This window comes from Rosa chinensis, chromosome 5, assembly GCF_002994745.2.
Source record: "Rosa chinensis cultivar Old Blush chromosome 5, RchiOBHm-V2, whole genome shotgun sequence".
Taxonomy (NCBI): domain Eukaryota; kingdom Viridiplantae; phylum Streptophyta; class Magnoliopsida; order Rosales; family Rosaceae; genus Rosa; species Rosa chinensis.
This window is the reverse complement of record NC_037092.1, coordinates 43,795,108-43,809,521: the sequence shown is the minus strand read 5'-3', so window position 1 is coordinate 43,809,521 and position 14,414 is coordinate 43,795,108. Positions and strand designations below refer to the sequence as shown.

Genomic DNA, 14,414 nt, shown 5'->3' with positions numbered 1-14,414 from the left:
GATTGCCTACATACCCTTTGTGGGATCAAACCACATGTAGTTCCGGCATTTGAGATTTAAATGAGTAGATGACCCATTTATTTTGGATTTGTGTTTGAGAGATTTGAAAGGTTTAGAACCTTTGAATTTTGTGTGATTTGGGAATGATTTGATTTTCTGGTGCTGGGAGAATTTGACTGGAGTCAGTGATTCATTTGGGACTGGCTGAATTTGATTGGTGGAGTCAGGGATTCTGTTTGGAGTTGCGGTTGCATCTAGTGGGTCGCTAGACTGCCTACATACCCTGTGAAGGGATCAAACCACTGTAGTTCATCCATTGGATTTTTGGTTTTGTACCAATTTTTACTCAACGGGTATGTATTTTGAACTCGTCGAGAAAACATATTTTGGTGGACACCCAATTTTAGTAGAGTGTCCACTGATTGGGCACCCGAATGTGCCGAGCTTCATAATGGGCCCTGGATTTTGCAATGGGCTTTGTGCCACTCAGCTGACCCGGATTGACTTGGAGTGGGCCTTGTGGAGCTTCAAAACAAGTGATTCAGTAGAGCCCATAAAAGAAAACTGCGTGCACAGCATAGGTTGATTTGGACACCCGTTCGTGCAGCCCATATGAACCCACTTCATGTTTTGCACGAAACTGAAACCTCAACGATATCAGATCGTAGTTTTGCGTGAAACTGAAACTCCAAAGAGACCAGGTCGAGTGTGATTATCCGTAGGCAGACTTGATAAGCTTTGAATCCTTCGGATAACATCAACTTGTGATAAAGATGACATTTAGGATGAAGCTTGGTTCCTCTATTTCACTTTGGAGAAGGAGTCTGGACTCCGAGTTCTGTATAAATAGGAGTACCCATTACTTGATTCTGCATTCTCCATCAAGAACGTACATTGGGTAAGGCTTCTTTGACTCAAAGAGATAATTTTCTAGTAGTAAATCTCTTCAATTTATCAACTCTCTATCTCGCAAATTTGGGGCCTCCTTGTTCTTCCCCCCTTTGTCTCTGCTGTGATTTTTACTGGGTAACTAGTGATTGCATTTGTCTTGTAGCTACCAGCTCACATATGAACCCCAATATCAAACTGAGGTTTTTATTTTATGCAGGCCTCTCGAGTTGAACTGGATGTGGCTTCTCCTCGAGGTAATAGCTGCCATCCCAGGGAATTTTAATCTAACTCTTTATGATTTGCTGACAACAGCACCGACTGGCCGGCCTTTGTTGTTGGCTTTGCATCGACAAATTTGCTGCATATTTGCTTAATTGCACATGATACATTTTTTTTTGTCTTGATGTGTACGAATCGGTTTGCCACCGCTTCAATTGCTTTGTCTGTCAATCATTAATTCTTTGCATGATTTTCTTTTGATTGACAAGGAAACGTGCAGCTGAACTTTGCTAATTAAGAGAGACTTGCTGCTCATTTGTTTAATTGCAAAGCTTTTGCCTTTAGTTAATGGTTTGACAATCATGCTTAATTGCATAGGAATTGTTTTTGTCTTTGATGTTTGGTGATCGGTGCCCACATGATCATGGCCTTTCTTTGATTTTCTTTATTCATTGTTCCACCATGACTCAATTGCTTTGTGCTTCATTGTGCAGAGGTTGTTCCCTTTGTCTTTAGCTCTCATTTATAGACAAGGCTGCAGCATAATGAGTCATGATCAGCTTTCCACCGTCAAACAAAAGAAAAGAATATGGCCACTATTTTGTCTTCTTTGTTTCAAGCTTGCAGCACATCTAACAAACCATTACTTATGTTGCTCTGACTTGCAGCAAATGTGTTTAATTGCATATTTTTGAAAGCTATGACTTTGACAGACATGTGTGAAGTAATTATCTGCAGGTTTTTGACATTTCTCCACCGCAAAGCTTCGTAGCTTCTTGAGAAGTGACCTCTGCTTCTTTAATTAGATGCAGTTGCTTGCTTCCTGATCTTTTATTTTTGGCTTGTTCTGAAAAAGGACTTGCAGCATAGCTGCCTCGATTATGCATATTCTGAAGCTTTTGCTCTGCTGCAAATGAGTGGAATTAAGCTTCCATTTTTCTTTGTGTAGCCGTGACCATGAAATCAAAACCGAGGACTTCATTCTTCTTCCTTGCTGATTATGAGATTGTTTTTCCATTTTGCAGACATAATTTTGAAGCAAAGCATTGCAGGCGGTGTTCGAACCATTGCTTTACAGAGGTGAGTTTCAACTCCATCAAATGTTGCAGCTTGGCCACAGAATGCCTTTCCGTAACAGATAGCAATTTTTCCTTCTGTGATACCACTCTGATGATGACTTTGCTGCAGGTGGAGTAATTTATTCCTTTGGTGCTGCATAAAGATTCCTCCAGAGCAGTTTCTTCACTTTGTGAGCCCAAAAACTTTGCAGATTTGTCCTTGGCGTGAACCAACAGCCCGAGGCTTTCACTTGACACTCATCTTTGCCACCCATATGCAGGACGCACCGCAATACAGGCATCAAAGACAAGTGTAGCGAAACTCGGGAACTTCGTAGAGCCGTACTTGGTGTGAACTGGCAGCCCCCCGGGCATTCACTTGACACTCATCTTTGCCACCCATATGCAGGACGCACCGCGATACAGGCATCAAAAACAAGTGTAGTGAACCCCTCTGTTTCTCTTCTTTTGCCATCAGAAAGTTGTCGAAATCCCTTCTCTTTGCACGTGCTTCTTTCATTCTCTGAACCTGCACTTGTCGTCAACATAGAAGGTATTTCGAAAATGTTTTCTGGTTGTTGTTTTATGTCTTTCTGATTTCTGGTGGGCAGCAGTAGAGTTTTGGGGTTTTGTGGCTTTTTGGTTGGTGTATTTGGCTTTGGGGATTTCAAGGCTTCTTAGCACGGAGGATTTGTTATCGGTGCTGTTTTGGAAGGGTTATAAAACCCCTGTGGAAATAAACAGAGGAAGGACTTTCTGCACTCATGAACCCATCAGCAACAATACAGGAAAAGTACCAATAAAAGACCATGGAGAAATGACCAGCAGGATACCTGAACTTGATGCTCTCCTGTCGTCGGGTTGTAGTCTCCAGGTAACTAAGCACTGTGCACTATTTCTTTCTCTTGAATGCAGCCTCACTCTGATGCACCAATATAACTCACCCTTCTCTCTATTTCTCTCCGTCCCCTTCTTATGCAGCCTTGTGTTTCTTATATAGGGGGCAGTGGAGATTCTAGAGGGCGGGATAAACATTTGTTTGAAATTTGAATCTCCCGAAGCTCACGAAGATAAGTTGTTGATCGGAGACTTCGTCTTTGACTTTGAGACTGAACTTGGACGCCCTCTGCCACTTTATCCTCATCTCTCTTTGAGATATTTGATTCAAAATTTGAATGCCGCCCTTTTGTTTCTGTTTTGTAGTATCCACGTTAGAAGTAGGTCAACATTCAACTTCTTGTTTGAATATGAATAAGATAAATGTAACTAAAGCAATTTTTTTTAATTGCTGCCACTATTTTTCTTCTTCTTCTTTTTTTGAATAATGTTGTGACAACCACATGCTTTATACATTGTGGATTATTTATCATCCAACAGTTGCCCCCTCAAGCATCGTGCGTGTAATAACTTTGCGCGTATGATGATTGACACTTTATTTGAAGTCATGTGCATTATGACAAAGCTGCATCAGGACTTCATTGTCACTCATCTTCCCCATGAATTTATTTTCGCCTCTTGTAGAGTCATTTGTAGAGTATACTCGTAGTCTTATACAAGTAGTGGAAGACTTTGCGTCTTTTGATTGCAACCTGTTGGTAGAGAGAATGTGATTTTGAAGATTTTGTGGCTGGATCTAGAATTTGGGACTAGACTGCCTACGTACCCATTTAAGGGATCAAGCCTTACGTAGTTCCCATGAAGGATTTTTTTTTTTTTTTTTTTTTTTTTCCTTTTTGAAGCCTTGATTTTTGCTTGAACTACCCTTTGTGGGATTTTTGTTCAACAGGCATATATAATTTTTTTTTTCCCGCTCTAATTTTTGCCTGGACTGCCCTTTCGGGTTTTCAATCCAGCGAGCATCCCTTTTTTTTTTTTTTTTTTTTTTTTTTTTGAAGCACCTTTTGAGAGACAGACAAGATCGCAAACAAATTTCGATTTTACTTTGCTGACGATGTCTCCACCTCAATTTCCTTGTTGTTGACCATTTCTTGGATTATGTTCTTCAAAACGAAGCAATCCTTTGTTGGATGATTAACAATTCGATGGTACTGGCAATATCTAGGGTCGTTGGTCTTGTTGACTTCACTCTGTCGTTTTGGTTCAGGAAGCTCGATAGCTCGTGCTTTGTTGAGCTCACTGAAAATTTGTTCGACATCATCATCATCGAAAGAGTATTTGACTTCTTTTCTTTCTTTGAGAGTGAGCTTTCTAGACCCTTCTTTTCCTTTGCATGTGTTTGTCTTGGTGTCAATTTTGACGAAGGTTGCCAGTGACTCATCTGTATTGTCGACTCTATGGTCTTTAAAGGATGCCCTCTGTGTCATAATCTTCTTGCGGGCGACTTGTCTTTCGACATTGCTAGCTTTTGAGACTAGCGCTTCGAATGTTTGAGGTTCTGCGGTGCTGACAAAAGTTGCTATCTGTGGTAAGAGATTGTTTGAGCACATTTGTACTGCTGATAGCTCTGTTAATTTTTCCGAGCATTGGAGGTTTAAGCTCCTCCATCTAGAAATGAATTCATTGGTGCTTTCATCAGACTCCTGTTTAGTGTCAGCCAAGTCAATAATTGAGACTTTCTTTTTGGAGCTGACAAATTGTGCCAGAAATGCCCTTTGCATATCGTCCCATGTGAGGATAGAACCTGGTTGTAGTTGACTATACCAAGTAAAAGCTGCTCCTCTGAGGGACTGAACAAACTGCCTTACTAGCAATGCATCTGATTGTGATGTTTCCCCACAGGCTGAGAAGAAATGAGCCAAATGTTCATGTGGAGAGCCATCTACTCCATCGAACTTGTCAAAAGTTGGCCTCTGATAGCCTTTAGGGAATGGTAGTGCATCATAATGAGCAGGGTAGGGTTTCAAGTACCCAGAGAACTGTGGATTTGAGGTCGTGTATACTTCACGGATTCCTTCTGCAATTAGTGTCTTTATGTCTTCAAGACTTGCGATTGTGGAACCATGCCCTCCTATTTTCTTTTCACGATCACTTTTTTCATCATTTTTGTGATTGCCAATGTTAGCCATAGTGGCTAACTGAGAAGTCAGTGCTGCTATTTGAGCATCTTTTTCAGCTAGCATCGTCTTCATTTCTTCTAGCTGCTCTTCTATCGTCGATGCGTTTGTGACCATAACTGACATGGTCTCAGGCTTTGTGCCGTTATTTGTCTTAAACATTTCTTGAGTATTTGGACTAACAACAGGGACCATATATGGTCTTGATTCTACTGAAGAGGCCCGGAAGGCCCCCTGTGGTACATTAGCTTGAAATGCCCCCTGTGATCTATTTGCTTGGAATGCCCCCACTGGTATACGTGCTTTCTTGGACTTTCCATTTGTATAAGCTATTTTTTTTACCCTTGATAGACTTTGTTGGTGGTGCACTTTAACAACTTTGTCCTTCCGGCCAGATGAGCTGTCAGAGGTTGAGGTGAATTTGACTATCTGAGGTTCGGAAGCTATGTTAGCTGTCGGTGATTGCAGATATACTTGTTGTGGGGACTTGAGGGACCGGGCTTCGGGCCTTGTTGGAACCTCATGTGGTGTAACGACCAAAGTGATTGGAATAGAACCAATCATTATCTGAGTTGTGGTGGGGACATGATTGAGCTTTAGGATGTCACTTGTGATTAGAGCTTGATCGATGATGCATGAAACACGATGATCAGCTCGTCCTACATCTCTAGCCTTTGACTCAGTAGCTTTGAGCTCTTGGATGTTCATTTTCACTTGTGGTGCCATATTGTATCCTGTGGCAAACAAGTAACAAATATGATTAGTTATAAATGGAGATGAAAAGGAGAATGGGTCCCACTGGGCGTGCCAAAAATTATGTTGAGAGAAAATTGCACACAGTGAGCGTAAATGTCACCCAACATAATTTCACTCGTATTCATTTAGTGAATAGAGTTTTTATTATTTTGGGTTCGACCCATTCAAGACAGAATGTGTCTCTTAATTACAATCCCTTGTTACAGGGAAACACCCTTTGATTCCATTTATGAAGAAACCAATTGACGGGATGTGTGTTTGTTTGTTTTTGCAGCTGCACCCGGATATTTGAATGGGTTGCCTACGTACCCTTGGAGAGGGATCAAGCCACTCGTAGTTCAAGAGTTCCAATGAATGGATGACTCATTGAAGGGCTTTAATTTTGGAATTAGAGTAGTGTTTGGGACGAATTTGGTTTAAGTGGACCAGGGATTCGATTTTGTGTTTAGGACGCGGTTGCATCTAGATAAATTTGGTCCAGATTGCCTACATACCCTTTGTGGGATCAAACCACATGTAGTTCCGGCATTTGAGATTTAAATGAGTAGATGACCCATTTATTTTGGATTTGTGTTTGAGAGATTTGAAAGGTTTAGAACCTTTGAATTTTGTGTGATTTGGGAATGATTTGATTTTCTGGTGCTGGGAGAATTTGACTGGAGTCAGTGATTCATTTGGGACTGGCTGAATTTGATTGGTGGAGTCAGGGATTCTGTTTGGAGTTGCGGTTGCATCTAGTGGGTCGCTAGACTGCCTACATACCCTGTGAAGGGATCAAACCACTGTAGTTCATCCATTGGATTTTTGGTTTTGTACCAATTTTTACTCAACGGGTATGTATTTTGAACTCGTCGAGAAAACATATTTTGGTGGACACCCAATTTTAGTAGAGTGTCCACTGATTGGGCACCCGAATGTGCCGAGCTTCATAATGGGCCCTGGATTTTGCAATGGGCTTTGTGCCACTCAGCTGACCCGGATTGACTTGGAGTGGGCCTTGTGGAGCTTCAAAACAAGTGATTCAGTAGAGCCCATAAAAGAAAACTGCGTGCACAGCATAGGTTGATTTGGACACCCGTTCGTGCAGCCCATATGAACCCACTTCATGTTTTGCACGAAACTGAAACCTCAACGATATCAGATCGTAGTTTTGCGTGAAACTGAAACTCCAAAGAGACCAGGTCGAGTGTGATTATCCGTAGGCAGACTTGATAAGCTTTGAATCCTTCGGATAACATCAACTTGTGATAAAGATGACATTTAGGATGAAGCTTGGTTCCTCTATTTCACTTTGGAGAAGGAGTCTGGACTCCGAGTTCTGTATAAATAGGAGTACCCATTACTTGATTCTGCATTCTCCATCAAGAACGTACATTGGGTAAGGCTTCTTTGACTCAAAGAGATAATTTTCTAGTAGTAAATCTCTTCAATTTATCAACTCTCTATCTCGCAAATTTGGGGCCTCCTTGTTCTTCCCCCTTTGTCTCTGCTGTGATTTTTACTGGGTAACTAGTGATTGCATTTGTCTTGTAGCTACCAGCTCACATATGAACCCCAATATCAAACTGAGGTTTTTATTTTATGCAGGCCTCTCGAGTTGAACTGGATGTGGCTTCTCCTCGAGGTAATAGCTGCCATCCCAGGGAATTTTAATCTAACTCTTTATGATTTGCTGACAACAGCACCGACTGGCCGGCCTTTGTTGTTGGCTTTGCATCGACAAATTTGCTGCATATTTGCTTAATTGCACATGATACATTTTTTTTGTCTTGATGTGTACGAATCGGTTTGCCACCGCTTCAATTGCTTTGTCTGTCAATCATTAATTCTTTGCATGATTTTCTTTTGATTGACAAGGAAACGTGCAGCTGAACTTTGCTAATTAAGAGAGACTTGCTGCTCATTTGTTTAATTGCAAAGCTTTTGCCTTTAGTTAATGGTTTGACAATCATGCTTAATTGCATAGGAATTGTTTTTGTCTTTGATGTTTGGTGATCGGTGCCCACATGATCATGGCCTTTCTTTGATTTTCTTTATTCATTGTTCCACCATGACTCAATTGCTTTGTGCTTCATTGTGCAGAGGTTGTTCCCTTTGTCTTTAGCTCTCATTTATAGACAAGGCTGCAGCATAATGAGTCATGATCAGCTTTCCACCGTCAAACAAAAGAAAAGAATATGGCCACTATTTTGTCTTCTTTGTTTCAAGCTTGCAGCACATCTAACAAACCATTACTTATGTTGCTCTGACTTGCAGCAAATGTGTTTAATTGCATATTTTTGAAAGCTATGACTTTGACAGACATGTGTGAAGTAATTATCTGCAGGTTTTTGACATTTCTCCACCGCAAAGCTTCGTAGCTTCTTGAGAAGTGACCTCTGCTTCTTTAATTAGATGCAGTTGCTTGCTTCCTGATCTTTTATTTTTGGCTTGTTCTGAAAAAGGACTTGCAGCATAGCTGCCTCGATTATGCATATTCTGAAGCTTTTGCTCTGCTGCAAATGAGTGGAATTAAGCTTCCATTTTTCTTTGTGTAGCCGTGACCATGAAATCAAAACCGAGGACTTCATTCTTCTTCCTTGCTGATTATGAGATTGTTTTTCCATTTTGCAGACATAATTTTGAAGCAAAGCATTGCAGGCGGTGTTCGAACCATTGCTTTACAGAGGTGAGTTTCAACTCCATCAAATGTTGCAGCTTGGCCACAGAATGCCTTTCCGTAACAGATAGCAATTTTTCCTTCTGTGATACCACTCTGATGATGACTTTGCTGCAGGTGGAGTAATTTATTCCTTTGGTGCTGCATAAAGATTCCTCCAGAGCAGTTTCTTCACTTTGTGAGCCCAAAAACTTTGCAGATTTGTCCTTGGCGTGAACCAACAGCCCGAGGCTTTCACTTGACACTCATCTTTGCCACCCATATGCAGGACGCACCGCAATACAGGCATCAAAGACAAGTGTAGCGAAACTCGGGAACTTCGTAGAGCCGTACTTGGTGTGAACTGGCAGCCCCCCGGGCATTCACTTGACACTCATCTTTGCCACCCATATGCAGGACGCACCGCGATACAGGCATCAAAAACAAGTGTAGTGAACCCCTCTGTTTCTCTTCTTTTGCCATCAGAAAGTTGTCGAAATCCCTTCTCTTTGCACGTGCTTCTTTCATTCTCTGAACCTGCACTTGTCGTCAACATAGAAGGTATTTCGAAAATGTTTTCTGGTTGTTGTTTTATGTCTTTCTGATTTCTGGTGGGCAGCAGTAGAGTTTTGGGGTTTTGTGGCTTTTTGGTTGGTGTATTTGGCTTTGGGGATTTCAAGGCTTCTTAGCACGGAGGATTTGTTATCGGTGCTGTTTTGGAAGGGTTATAAAACCCCTGTGGAAATAAACAGAGGAAGGACTTTCTGCACTCATGAACCCATCAGCAACAATACAGGAAAAGTACCAATAAAAGACCATGGAGAAATGACCAGCAGGATACCTGAACTTGATGCTCTCCTGTCGTCGGGTTGTAGTCTCCAGGTAACTAAGCACTGTGCACTATTTCTTTCTCTTGAATGCAGCCTCACTCTGATGCACCAATATAACTCACCCTTCTCTCTATTTCTCTCCGTCCCCTTCTTATGCAGCCTTGTGTTTCTTATATAGGGGGCAGTGGAGATTCTAGAGGGCGGGATAAACATTTGTTTGAAATTTGAATCTCCCGAAGCTCACGAAGATAAGTTGTTGATCGGAGACTTCGTCTTTGACTTTGAGACTGAACTTGGACGCCCTCTGCCACTTTATCCTCATCTCTCTTTGAGATATTTGATTCAAAATTTGAATGCCGCCCTTTTGTTTCTGTTTTGTAGTATCCACGTTAGAAGTAGGTCAACATTCAACTTCTTGTTTGAATATGAATAAGATAAATGTAACTAAAGCAATTTTTTTTAATTGCTGCCACTATTTTTCTTCTTCTTCTTTTTTTGAATAATGTTGTGACAACCACATGCTTTATACATTGTGGATTATTTATCATCCAACAGAGAGCTTTTGGAAACAATGGGGGTTGTAGTGGGAGTAAGTCTAAAAAGCAAGTAGTGAATGTGTGGAACCTGGTGTGGGTTTCAAGTGTTTAACAGGTTCTCAATAAAATTAAGCTCTTTATTTGGTGAGCCTGCAATTATTTTCTCCCTACTGCAGTTGACCTCTCTAAAGCGAATGATGACGCCTCATCATGATAGTTGTGGTGGTTGTGGATAGCGATATCAGTCCATTCTGCATGCCTTATGGTATCGTAAGAAAGCTCAGAGTAAGGTGTATAAGGTTGGAAAGAGAAATTAAAGTTTCATTGATATGTTGTTTGCAATGCTGCATGTTGCTTATAATACAAAGGAGGATTAGCTTCAGTGGTTGGCACAGCTGCATGGTAGTTTTAGTACTACTGTACTAGGAATCGTAGACTCCATGGTGAACAAGTCATTGAATCCCATTGTTTAATTGATCAAGCTACTCAAATGGTACCGATAATTATTTCCAGACACTCTAAGCTACTTCTGGGTCACATGTTGTCGAACATTCTACTGGGTGACTACAAGTCGATGGAATTGTCTAGCTGAAGGGTTTGCTAATGATATTTCAAAAGGCTTAAATGGTACAGGTGCCGTAATTTGGAACCCAGTATATGTGCCGTTGTTAGGAGTGCAGCAGGTTCATTTCTGGGAGCTTTGGCTGTTCCTATTCGGGGTAGGTGGAAAAGACCGGAAACCTGAAAAATTGGTACGAACAGGCTAGTTTGATCATGGGCATGTCTACTTACTTAGAATGTGTATGGAGATGAAGGAATTGATTCCACCAATTGAGTTCTCGTGCATTTACTAACATGTATAAGTATGAGAATCAGTGTGGGCCCCACATCAATGACAGGAATCGATTCTTTTATTAGAAGTTTGATAACCAAGAGGAAAAGTAGGTATTAGGAATGAATCTACTGGAATGAAAATTTTCTAGTAAAAATATCTTCTTCTTTTTTTTTAATTGAAATAGATTTCATTCAAGTAAAAATCCTAAGGCCATGCTTATGCGCAGCCACCGAACCAACAAAACCTTGAGGCCTTGCGTCGTCCCTCATCTTCCCCAACCCGCCACCATGTCCACCATTGACGACATGACCTCGTCCTTCGCTGCATCACTTGCGCTAGCCTGCAACGATGTGGTTCATCTCTCAAGACCCTCTGGAGGAGTCCAATAGCGTGCCACGCAATCCTTTTTACTGGCACGACCACTGGTGAAGAAACCAGCTTTGCTCAATGATCTGAAACGTTTTTTCAAGCAAGTTTGGGTCCTCGATAAGGGTTTCAAGATTCAAGAGAGGCCACCAAATAAGTTTGTCCTTGCTTTTGATTTGCGTAGGGATCACAACAAGGTGTTGAAAGGAGGACCTTGGAGATTCAGTCAGGCTCCTGTTGTGCTTTAAGAGTATGATGGTGTTTCCCCTATTCATGAGATTGATCTGAACTCACTTTTCTTCTGGGTTCGAAATGGCAACATACCACCGCTGTTTGAAGAGCTTGACATGATCCAGCGTATTGTGTCGGTGGCTGGTATGTTCCTTGAGATGGATGATAAACTCTTTGCGAATGTTGGTAAAGTTAGGGTTCATGTTGCACATGACATTTCGAAACCTTTCTTTCTCAAGAAAACCCTAAGGCTTGCACCTCAAGTTGAAGTCGAAATCTCTTTTTTCTTTGAGAACCTTGTGGGTAAATGTGATCATTACAACCTGATCTATCATAAAGGGGATCATTGCCGTTTACTAGGATGCCATGCAGCACGAGTTACAACTAGTGGCTTGAGTGATCCAAGAGTTGAAATTGGACGTCCTTCCCTAGGGTTTGTTACTAATAATTTTGTGGATGGGACTTTCAGATTTCAAGGTGTGCAAACACCCATATTGCCATCTGTTTGCAGATCTTTATTTCAATCCACTGAGAGCAATAAAGGTCGCAAGCCGATTATCCTGCGTGAGAAGATAATGAACTCTAAGAAGTTTGAGGATGATCCAGATCAATCATTGGCGTTAACTGTGTTTGATGCATCGGCCAAAAATGCTATAGAGCCTGCTAGCCATGATCTAGGTACCTGCATGGAACTTGTGAATGTGAATGAGGATGTGGTTAGTCCAACTAGCATTGCTGAATTGGCTATTGAGGAGCAAACAGGTACGCCTGAGCTAGTTGCAAGAAAAGAAAAAGAAAATAGGGGTGACAAGCGTACCAAACCTCCCTCTCCCCTCTCCTGCCAAGTCTCCACAGAAACCTCAAAATACTGCTGCCTGACCTTTTCAAACCACTTCTGATTGAGGTGCCGGTAAAAAAGCAAAAAATGCCAATGTTCACAAGAAAATTCTCTGCTAGGTCCTTGGGTATGATTGAACCTCCAGGGAACATTCTTGTGCCAAAAGATGTGATGCAGCCAAAGTCTGAACCAAAGAAGAACAGAGGAAGGCCTCTAGGATTCAGGAATAAAAATCTCCCAAAATCAAAGAAGATTGCGGAAGCACAAGAACAATGTTTAGCTTATTTTTCCAAACCTCCTAACCCAATTGTTAAGGGCAAGGAGAAAATTTAGTTTTTTTTTTTTTTTTTTTTTTTTTTTTTTCTGAACTTGCCTAATTGCTATGTGTTACTTTTCATAGTTCTTAGGCTCGCTGAATAAGTGAGCACTGGTTGTCTAATGTGTGGTGTTAGCATACCACGTCCTAAACTTGCCCTTGAGTTCGGCAAGGGAAAGTATGTATCCGTGCCATTCTGGCTTGAGATGAATGAATTACTTGGTTCAAAAAAAAGAAATAGATTTCATTCATCATCAAAACGGATTACATCAACTAAACCCAACACAAGCCGGTTGGGAAGAGTACCACACTCCATTTCAAACAACTCCATTACAAAGACTCATCAACTAGAATTGGAAGAAGCCAATCCGGTGTCATTCTTCACTAATAAGTAGGAAAAGGTAGAGGAAGCGCGGCTCTTGCCACACAATGAGTAGCTTTATTACACTGTCTAGGGATATATTTCAACTATAAAACTGAAAAGAACTCAAAAGTACCTTTACTTAATCAACTAAGAGTCCATCCGGGCTGAGATCATCTTGATAAGAGTTTAAAGCCATGTGCATCACCTTCTATTTCCAAGTGAGTGAAACCCGCTTGAATACAGAAATACAATCCATTAATCAAAGCAGGAAACTCACAAATTTGTGGATTCACAAACCCCTTCCCTGGAATTACCAAAGCCCAATACAATCACCATTCTCATCTCTATAGACTGTGCACATCAACATTGAGCTTAATTTCTCTCATCTACGTTGCCTCTGGTCAACCTGACCACCTGTGTGCATCAGTATCCTACCTAATGTTCTGTCACAATCATTACTACCATGTACAGTTGACATATATGTCCAACCAAGTAGCAGCCTTCTCAATCAAAGCCTCAGCTCCTAAAAGTTGCCGCCCATAAATTCTATTATTTCTCTCATGCCATAGCTGCCATGCAACAACTCCAAACCACTCCAAATCATTCTCCCTAGTAACTGTAGCCACATGCAAGAAGAGTTCAAGGAAATCTCTTTTGTTATGACCCGTATCTTGATTTACCAGTTTACTAGTCGTTCTGACAGGAACGGCCCCAGATTTCACCCTAAAATCGGAGCTGGCCCTGCAGGACCTACTTTAGAAAAAATTCTATTAAAAAATTTGGCGGAATTTCTCCTAAAAATGGACTACCCAAAACCTGTAGAAAACACACTTACACTTCTAAATAAACCATCCTTATTCTCCTGGAGCCACCCTGCTCCCCAAATCACAACATCTCCCATTTCACAAGTACAAGTCTCAACTTGATAACATTAATCCCATAGGTTATCAAAGCAATTTTAATCCACTAGGTAAGCAAGGAAATAAAATTAAGAGAATATCGCGGAAGATGTACTGTTGACTATGCCTCGACTCTATATACGCCCGACCTCAACTAATCTGGTCTGCAAACTGGGCATTTGAAACCGAATGGCCCAAGGGAAAGTAATTGAAAAACGCGTTAGTGTGAGTGGACAAAAATAAATAATCAAGATAATTTAAATGAAGCAAAGCTTTAATACTTTCCCACATGTTCATCCTTTAAAAACTTCGATGCATGCAACATTGATAAAACGTTTAGGAAATTATCCAAAAGATGTTCAACTCATGAAAACCGACTAGCCTTGCTAGTCACAAACAACCAAGTAAACAGAATGAAACTCCGATACTCAAGAAATAAGACCAGCCCCGCTGGTTAAATAAGATCGGACTAGTCCCACTAGTCAAGTAACAGAAGGATATGGGAAAGAAAATATCACCATATAACGAAGGAGCCTCCCAGGCTCTTGAGCATCCCATGCTCTATCCTCGACTTCAATCCACAAATACAAAGTAAGTGAGCAAGAGCCTCTACTGCAACTCAC

The 14,414-nt window shown here is 41.1% G+C and overlaps 4 long non-coding RNA genes across 6 annotated transcripts; 2 read left to right on the top strand and 2 right to left on the bottom strand.

Moving 5' to 3' along the window:
- The first annotated feature begins 661 nt into the window (after positions 1-661).
- Positions 662-3,453, top strand: LOC112201863. 2 transcript variants are annotated; one of them, XR_002936935.2, is made up of 6 exons: positions 662-898; positions 1,109-1,145; positions 2,136-2,190; positions 2,299-2,359; positions 2,450-3,042; positions 3,169-3,453. It is a non-coding gene; the product is annotated as an uncharacterized LOC112201863 (long non-coding RNA). The 2 variants fall into 2 exon arrangements; XR_005810738.1 differs by having other exon boundaries at positions 663-898; positions 3,150-3,453.
- On the bottom strand, positions 1,688-3,173 carry LOC121053087. The gene is made up of 2 exons (XR_005810739.1): positions 3,002-3,173; positions 1,688-2,924 (listed from the first exon to the last, which is right to left on the bottom strand). It is a non-coding gene; the product is annotated as an uncharacterized LOC121053087 (long non-coding RNA).
- Positions 3,454-7,079: 3,626 nt separating the features above from the next.
- On the top strand, positions 7,080-9,869 carry LOC112201970. 2 transcript variants are annotated; one of them, XR_002937023.2, is made up of 6 exons: positions 7,080-7,316; positions 7,526-7,562; positions 8,552-8,606; positions 8,715-8,775; positions 8,866-9,458; positions 9,585-9,869. It is a non-coding gene; the product is annotated as an uncharacterized LOC112201970 (long non-coding RNA). The 2 variants fall into 2 exon arrangements; XR_005810745.1 differs by having other exon boundaries at positions 7,081-7,316; positions 9,566-9,869.
- On the bottom strand, positions 8,104-9,589 carry LOC121053094. The gene is made up of 2 exons (XR_005810746.1): positions 9,418-9,589; positions 8,104-9,340 (listed from the first exon to the last, which is right to left on the bottom strand). It is a non-coding gene; the product is annotated as an uncharacterized LOC121053094 (long non-coding RNA).
- Positions 9,870-14,414: the final 4,545 nt, after the last annotated feature.